The sequence below is a fragment of the Ursus arctos genome, unplaced genomic scaffold (genome assembly GCF_023065955.2).
Source record: "Ursus arctos isolate Adak ecotype North America unplaced genomic scaffold, UrsArc2.0 scaffold_10, whole genome shotgun sequence".
Taxonomy (NCBI): Eukaryota; Metazoa; Chordata; class Mammalia; order Carnivora; family Ursidae; genus Ursus; species Ursus arctos.
Window position 1 is genome coordinate 1,883,184 of NW_026622764.1, and position 9,232 is coordinate 1,892,415.

Below are 9,232 nucleotides of genomic sequence, written 5' to 3' on the forward strand. Positions count from 1 at the left end.
AGTTGGGGTTTTAATTATTCATTTGATTTTATTATTTAATTATTTCTGGCAGCAGATCTGCCTGAAATTGCCCTTTAATTGAAGTCAAATAGGAGTGGCCACAACGATTTATTAATCCTTTTTCAAAAAAGAAGAAAAGTTGGGGCGCCTGGTTGGCACAGCGGTTAAGCGTCTGCCTTCGGCTCAGGGCGTGATCCCGGTGTTATGGGATCGAGCCCCACATCAGGCTCCTCCGCTAGGAGCCTGCTTCTTCCTCTCCCACTCCCCCTGCTTGTGTTCCCTCTCTCCTGGCTGTCTCTCTCTGTCGAATAAATAAAATATCTAAAAAAAAAAAAAAAAAGAAGAAAAGTTTTAAATTGGGGGAGAAACAACTCCTCAAAGTAAAACTTTGCCATCTTTTTATGGATGATAAGAAAAGCTAGACTCAGTGGTACAAGTCATACCCCCAATAAAACTAACACGCTCCACCCCCATTAAAGAGCAACGCTCGTGCCTGTTGACCGTGCGCCGGTCGGTTCGCTGCTCGCTCGAGAGCAAGCGATGGTACGCAGCACAGCCCTAAATAAAAGCCCTCCCAGTAATGCCTTTACAATCAGCAGTCAGAAACCCATTAGAGTGATTACTAATTCCCCAGAAACCTGGTGCTTAATCATCTCTGGAACCGGCTGCAGCGCTGGCCACCCTCCTGCCCATCTCCACCGGGAGGGGCTGAGCAGCCATGAGGCCCCAAGCAGACACGGAGGGACGCCGCTCAACTCGGGTCAAATGAGAGACTGCAGGGAGGCTGAAGCTTGTTTCCTAAGTAGTGGAGGGAGGGCGCCCACGCGAAGAGGGGCCGCCCGCTCTGGGTGGGGGACAGAGGCCACAGACTTTATCAGAATTAGACGCTTGCCCAGGATAAGGCTCTCATGTCACATACTTGACGTTCTAGAAGCGGTGTCACTGGTAACATCCGGGAAAATCAGCATTTCACTGCAAACAAGGCCGCAATTCTGCGTCCGTGCTCGTTCGGATTTACTTTGTGTTTGTTGTTGTGTCGACCTGTAGCTACAGGCGCTGGTAACGGGAACCAAACGCACCATTCTTGATCATACGTCACACAAGGGACTAAGGAAAGGCGATAACTCACACCCACATATGTGCTGGTTGGCTTCATACCAAGACAGGAGGTAGAAAAGTTTGAGGTTCTCCTTGTGGTAATCTGCCTCCCTTCTCCTTCCTTCTTCTCTGGAGGCCTGACGCGTCTTGGACAAGCACAGCCCCCAACCCCCTACACACCCCAGGGCTCCAACCTTGGTCCTGCAGGTGTGAGCCTGGTGACTGGCTTCCTATTCTGACCATCCAACACTTGGCAAGACATTACCGGGCAATAATGAGTCGCTGTATCTACCGTTCCTGAATGTCTAGAACTGAGTAAGAAGGGAATGTCATGGAAGGAAGCAGACCAGACCTCAGTGTGTGCAAGTTCACTTCTGCTTGGCACCTGCAATTAACCCCATATCTACAGCTGGTGGTGAGTTTAAAATCTGGATCATGTCAGGGTACCTGGGTGGCTCAGTCCTTAAGCGTCTGCCTCCGGCTCAGGGCGTGATCCAGAGTCCTGGGATCGAGCCCCACATCAGGCTCCTCTGCTGGGAGCCTGCTTCTTCCTTTCCCACTCCCCCTGCTGTGTTCCCTCTCTCGCTGGCTGTCTCTCTGTCAAATAAATAAATAAAATCTTTCAAAAAAAAATTTGGATCATGTCAATGTAGGCTATTATTCCTCCCTCCGAACTCTCAATTTTATGTACGTAACCTCTAAATCTAAGTCATAGTCCCAAACAGAATATTCTTCAGAGGCAAAGTGTCACCCATAACACTGGGACTCGCTTTCCTCATTTACACGGAGGAGAAGGCCCCTGTCTCCACCTTCCTGCACGCACTCCCGTGACTCTCGCTTCGGAGGAAGTATCAGGACCCCATGGTTACAGTGGGCTCACCCTGCAGCGTCCTGAGCAGGCGAGCTGGCAGTGGTGATCTGGCCTGGGGGGGGATACTTCCGACCTGGACGCTTACGAGGGCGGGCGGACAGACAGCAGTCCTGGGTGGGACAGGGCCCTGGGCCGCATGTTAGTGCCTCCGCCGGCCTCACCGCCTGGGCAGGACAGCCAGTGCTGCCCTCCTTAACTGAGCACCAGCGTGTGACAGGCTGCAGAGGTCCGCAGACTGGGAGCCAGCAAGAAGAGCAGAAACAAATGAAGTTTTAAAATACAAGTTTTTATCACCCGTATTTCAAGCCTGACACAAGAGCATCTGCCTCCCCCATCACTACGACTCAATACACAGCAGCGCCATGTAAGTGTCTTCCATTTCCCCCTATTTCACGCTAGATTTACCTGATAGATGAGTGTACTTAAGTAAATAGCACAGATGATTTTAATAGGACAGGTGCTTTGAATGCACAAGGAAGGTCATTCCTATTATTTCAATTAACAACTTAAGCTACAAAAACACACGAGGGTGAATTAATTTAAAGCCTCCATTTAATGCTACCAGTGAGGACATCTTTGGGCCCCCCGGTTGTCTTGGCAACTCCAGCATCCCAGCCAGCAGCAGTGTGCCGGGCCCTTCTCGGCACACACACAGTTCAGATAGCACATTAGCTAAGAATATGATGTCCATGTAAATGTTGAAATATTTTTGTTGCCATAGAGATAGGAAGAATGGCAAAAATACAGAAGTACTTGACATACTCCGAGGCAGACTTTTAATTAAAAGGAATCTCAGACGACAATGCCAAGATGGCCGAACGCTCGGCGGGGTTTCCTGCTCACTCGGCGCCCAAGTCCCCGTCCCAGGACCGTGGGCAGGATCCACGGCCAGCGAGGAGGCACAGAGCCTCCGAGGGGGGCAGGGGCCATGATCACTATCACTGCGTTAAGCACAGAAAAAGAAAGGGACAGAGGCAGTGAAGCCAATTTGCCACATTGGTTCTGTATCTTCAGAGATGGGAAGCCAAATCAGTGACAGTTTCTTTGTACTTCCACGGCCGTGGAACCTGGAGCGCTGGCAAGAATAACCTTGGATATGTCACGGTCTGTTTCCTTGTCAGCCTCTCCCTGTGTGGAAACAGACTACGGTTTCTTAAGAGGAGGTGTCTAGCGTGCTCTTGTTGCACAGGGTGATGCGTGTGCTCCGTCAAAGCAAAAGGTGGCGAGGGCGAGGAGGGAGAGTCTGCACGTCGTGCTTTAAACAGTGAACGGTTCTTCTAAACCCCTGTCCTTCCAAAGCATTATGGGAGGGGGGAGAAGTTTGTTTTTCTCCAAAATTAATGCTATTCAATTTTCATAAAAACTGTAAAAATTTCCATGAGCCTCCATCACAGAAATCAGCTACTAAATATTTCCTAAGCTGATTATAGCCAAAGACCTAGAAATGTTTGCAAGCACTTTCAATATGGCACCCATGATAGGAGCAGACGTGGGAACGTTGTGCGAACGGAAGACGGGATGCTTGCCTTCCAGGCAGTACTAGTCACCGGACCCACCCACTCCTCGTTAGGAACTCTCTCTGACCTTGATGTGTAATTATTTCTTCTCTGCCCTTGGTACTTACTTAACATCAGAGTTCTCCCAAAGTCCGGTCCTCACCCTGCCTACCTCCCCTATATCATCTAGTCCATTCCTCACGGTCAGCCACCTTCTAACACGATGCCCGATTGCCCCTTCTAGCCTGGAACCCTCTCCTGACCTCTAGGCTAACTGCTAACCAGTTTCCCCCACCTGGATGCTTCACCCAAATTCCACGTATCATAGATCAACTTCTCTTCCCTCCCTCTCCCCTAAACTTACTCCTCTCGTCCATCCCTGGTCTCCACACATGTAGCAACCAAAGGCTGAGACCTTAGGTTTTTTTCTAGATCCTCCCCCTGCCATCAGCTCAGAAAGCCACCAAGTCACTGATAATCCAGGTGACACCTCTCCCCAGGGGTACCAGGGGTGCACACTTACCAAGGCCAAATCGTCCAGATTCTCTCTGCCACAACTCTGAGCTTTGCACAGGGTGTGGCGCAAACACGCAGCAACGAGTAAGGGCGGCAGCCCGTTTACACTCTAGCTGCACGCCACAGGAGCGCCCGTGCTTCTTCCTCACGGACTCCAACAGCTGCTCTGGCTTCTGTCTCTAGCAGAACCTGCCTCCTGACTCTTCCCTTTGACTCGGTCCACACTAAAAATCCTTTTCTGCTTAAATTCGCCAGATATGGTTTTTGTTCCTTGCAGTATAAGAACACTGACTTACCCAGAGTTTGGTGGAGGAAGTACTTCAGGAGAAATGCGGTGGACGGAAGAAAGGATGGGGCTGAGCTGTCAAAAACAGTCATGCAACTTTCCACACCGGAACCCACAGTACGTTCACAGGCTGTACGTAACTGCCCTTCTGCACTTCCGCATCGGGGTATCTCTACCACTCACAGTGGGGGTTTTAACGGATGATCTCGGCTGCCCACAGCCCTGCGTGCCACCGCTGAGCCACCATTCTCTCTGCTCTGCATCCGAAGACCACACCACACTCCATGTTACCTCAAATGAGAGTTTTGCTTCTAAGGGCAATGACTCATATGTGGTCAGTGCCCAGTTATGGTTTCTGGTTGGTTCCTTTTTGAAAATATGTATTTCTCATGAGATGTACAACCACATTCTCATTTGTCACCTACATGCTGGAAAGCCACAGGTAACGTATGACAGGGTGCTGCTGACCCAACGGCCCCCATGCCCTCCCAGTGGCTGGCGACTCCTGTCCATACCCCTTGCCCCATGCTCCTGCCTGCGCCAGTCAGCGCTCTCTCCCCTGCATACGCCCACGTGTGCCTTGCACTTGGAAGAAACACCAGCCATAGTCACGGTCGTCCTGGGGTGTGCAGACTGGGAGCTGGCGGAGTTGAGCCGTGCGGGGACAGTGCACGGCATCAGAGGCCATGGAGAGAGGACAGGGATGGGACCGTCCTGGCTGACACAGAAGCAGCAGGTATGTGGGGGGGGTACAGACAGGGTCTGGAGGTACAGTTCGAAAGGATAAAGGGGACCACAGGCCTGGGAGGGAGACGGACTGCGGGGGGGAGAGTGGCTCAGACTTTGAGCAAAGCCTGAGGACGGCAGCACCCAAACGCTGTCTGATGGACAGACTCGCTTGCCCGAGGTTTCCTTTGGGAGTCCAAGAGAGGCCGCACAAAAAGACTGCAGAGCGTGAAGTGTCCACCTCCCAGGCCACACTTTCTCTGATGGCCAAAGAAGCACGTCAGCAGAAGGACCGTCAGATGGTGGTTGCCCACACCAAGTAAGACAGCGTATCCAGAGACCCTGCACCTAGCGAGCACCGTACCGCTGTCGGCCCCACCCAGGCCATCAGGCCCTCCGCAACAGCCAGGCCCCCTCCCGCCCACCGGGCCTTTCTCCTGAAGGAGCCAAGCAGACATTTTCTGTGGATCTGAGCATTTACTAACAACTTTGGCGTGACCCGCTCCCCCTTGAAAGGCCCAATCTCGTGCTGGCATTTGCACATCTGTCCTTCCCCTGACGGGATCGGAGGCACAGTCCCCCAGCGCCACCAGACAAAGCCAAACCCAGGGTTCGGAACAATCCCAGAGCCAAGAGAGACGGCCAGACCCTGCTCACGCTGCGCCAGCGCTTCTGACGGTGACGACCCAAGAATAAACGAGAGGAGAGGCCTGCTCGGCTCTGTCTGGGAGGGATGGCAACGGGCCAGGAAGCGGCAGCGAGCTGGGAGGGCCGGGAGGGCCAGGAGGAGCCCCGGTTCCAGCCCTGTCTTAGTGGAGGCCGTATTGTGAGGCTCCCTGTTCAGGGCCTGATTGCATGATGATGGGAGTGTCATGCTCAAGTGTGTGGTCAATGCGGGTGAGTGGTGCTGGAGATGTCTGCTTGACAGAAGAGGCTACGGAGGCACCCTCACCTCCCCATGGGGTCCGGGCTCTGCCAAGTGCTTTGGCCAGGAAAGAGCACACAGCGTCCCAGTGGGAGTGATTGCACAGCTGAGCTTCTGCCACGTCGGTCTGTGCCTTTCCTGAGCCCGCGCGAGCCATGTACCACGTCCAGAGGAGCCCCAGGGATGGCAAGGCTCCCCGGGAAGCAGGCAGCCTTGTGGACGCAGAGGCCAACCTACAGAGGAGATGGACCTCCAAAAGGCTCCCTACCAGTCCCATCAGGCTCACTGACCCTCACTTTTGGAAGTGTCCATGTAGACAAAAGGCCCAGAATGGAGCTCGGAAAGCCTCAGAAAGAAATTCGTCCTGAGGCAAAGCGGGCACTGCACATACTTTGATACTCGTAGGGCTTTAGACAAACAGGCTCGAGCCTGATGCAGGCAACCAGGACTGCCCAGGAGACACGGCAGGTGACGCCCTGCCTACTCTACCAGGAATCACGAGTGACAAAGGCAGAGATTCAAGCTGACCCAAGCTTTCTTCCTGACCCCACAACTGGGCCACAACCACCTCATAGGGTTATTTTGAGAATTAAATAATATATACAGAATACTCGGCACTTAGTAATTACTGATTAATATTTATAGGACACGTAGGACCATGTATTAGGTTCTCCATAGAAACAGAGCCAATGAGGTGTGTGTGTGAGAGTGTGAGTGTGTATGTGTGAGCAAGTGAGTGTGAGCAAGTGTGTGTTGTGTTTGTGTGTGTGAGCAAGTGTGTGGGGTGTGTAAGCGAGAGTGTGTGAGTGTGAGAGCAAGTATGAGTGTATCAGTGAATGAGTATGTGTGAGTGTGTGAGTGAGGGTGTGAGTGTGAGTATATGAATGAGTGTGTACGTGTATGAGAGTGAGTGTGTGTGACTGTGTGAGGTGTGTGAGTGTATGAGTGAGTGTGTATGTATTTGAGTGTGTGTGTGATTGAGCGAGTGTATGAGTGAGTGTATGAGTGTGTGTGAATGTGTATGTGTGTGTGTGAGGGATTGTGTGAGCGAGTATGTGAGTGTAGGGGTGTGAGTGTGGTGTGTGAGTGTGACAGTGTGTGAATGTGTGTGAGTGTGTATGTGTGTGAAGTGTACGTGTGAGTGTGGTGTGTGTGAGCGTGTGTGTGCAGAGACAGGGGATTCAGAGGTGGGTTTAGGTTCAGGAACCGTCTCAGGAGATCACAGAGGCTGACAAGTCCCACGTCTGCAGGGCTGGGAGACACAGGGAGTTCGACCCCAAAGGCTGTGTGGGGGCAGAACTGCCTCTTTCCTGGGGGGCAGCAGTCTGCTTCCTGGGATGGCTGAGGCCCACCCACATCAGGGAAGGTCATCTGCTTTACTCAAGGCCTGTGGGTTTAAATGTGAGTCACATCCCTATGACACTTCCTCACCAACATTTATTTATTTATTTATTTATTTATTTATTTTTAAGATTTTACTTATTTATTTGACAGAGAGAGAGACAGCCAGCGAGAGAGGGAACACAAGCAGGGGGAGTGGGAGAGGAAGAAGCAGACTCATAGCAGAGGAGCCTGACGTGGGGCTTGATCCCACAACGCGGGGATCACGCCCTGAGCCGAAGGCAGACGCTTAACCGCTGTGCCACCCAGGCACCCCCCTCACCAACATTTAAACACGTGAGAACTGTGGCCTGGCTGAGCCGACACCTAAATTACCCATCACGGACCATGACAACACCACCTCTTCTCCTCTTAGACCCAGAAAAGTCTGACCCCCAAACGTTGGGGTCCCGGGCTTGGAGCCACGGGGAGACAGAACACGTCCCACGTGAACCTGTGTCCATTCCAACGGAACTGGTACAACAGCATGCTCTGAACATTCGGAATTTGACAAGAGTTTGGGATATTCTCCCCAGAAAATACACATACACAGCAAGCTGTGGATAATTTCTGGAACCCCGTGGCCTTCCCTAAGGCCTCAATGATCTGAGGGTGGCTGGATCCTGAATTTGAGAATCTTCCGTCTGGAAAACACGGGAGCCTCCGGCTGGACGGGAACTCTGAAGGAGGAAGGGAGCTCCCTGGGACGTGGGGACACCTCCAGTGCTGGGTGGACGCAGCCCGAGGAGCCCGGGACAGATGAGGCGCATCCTGCCGTGGCCTGCTAGGCAGGCGGGTGCAGAAGCTCGCGAGGAAGAGGTCCTGGCCCAGGTCATCAGAGCTAAGTGCCCAGTTGGGAAAGCCTCCTTCTGCTTCCAGTTCTGGGCTCCCCACACTCGCAGGGACCTGATGGTGTGCACTCCCACCCAGGCGTGCAGCAGGCGGGCTGTGGTGTGTCTGTGCGTGACAGTACACGACTGTGAAAACGGCAGAATCAAAAAGAAGAGCCGTCCTCCTGTATTAGTAACAGAACTATGTGAATACTGGGCTTTGGGGGAAGGCCAGCCATCACGCCGCTCTGCTCATCTCACCGCACACCTGCCTCACCTTCGCGATGCGAGTGTTTTCTGTGACTGGCTCTGCCGGGCTCCACTGTAAACACAGGCTGCTGCGAGACTCCTCGTGGCTCTCTGGAGCCAAATTTCACAGCTCTCACAGTGAACTTCTGGGTCAGTGGCATTTCTTCTATGGATGTGTGTGTGCGGTGAACTTCCCGGGGCCAGGGCACCGGTGCGCAGACAGGCTCCAGATCAAGGCCGGACTGAAGACTTCAGCGCGTCGGGGAAGGCCAGGCAGAGGAGATGGGGGCCGTCGAGGAGGGCCAGGCAGAGGAGAGCAGGCCTGGAGACTGCCGCCGGGGGCGCCCAGGGGGGTCAATGCCGACTGAGCTGGTGCGTTTTGTAAGCAAAGACAAAGAGCTCAGCATAATAAAGTTTCTCCAACTAGAAGAGGGATTTCAACACAGCTTGGGGACACATGTGAGTCTGGGCAAAAAAGACTCATGACTCTGGGACCATTCACCAAGTGCCACAGTCACAGGGAATGTGAGTAGAGCCGTGGCCTCCAGTCACGGCTGAGAGGGGACGCAGGCCAAGAGACACAGTTCCACAGAGAAGCAGGAGGTGCATGTGGCCTGGGTCAACGAGCACCTGAGACAGAAGACCCAGGACAGACCACCCCGGCCCCACCCAAATGTACGACCTGTGACTCTTCCTATTCGCTCCTCTTCGATCACTAGGAGACCCCGCGCGGGAGGTGGGCCGTGGCATTGCCCCCGCGTTAAGAACAAGGATGCTGGCGCGAGAAGAGAGCCCGGGATCAGTGGCTATACACTGTCAGAGCCACGCAGGTCCCAGCCCTTGCGCGCTCCTCTG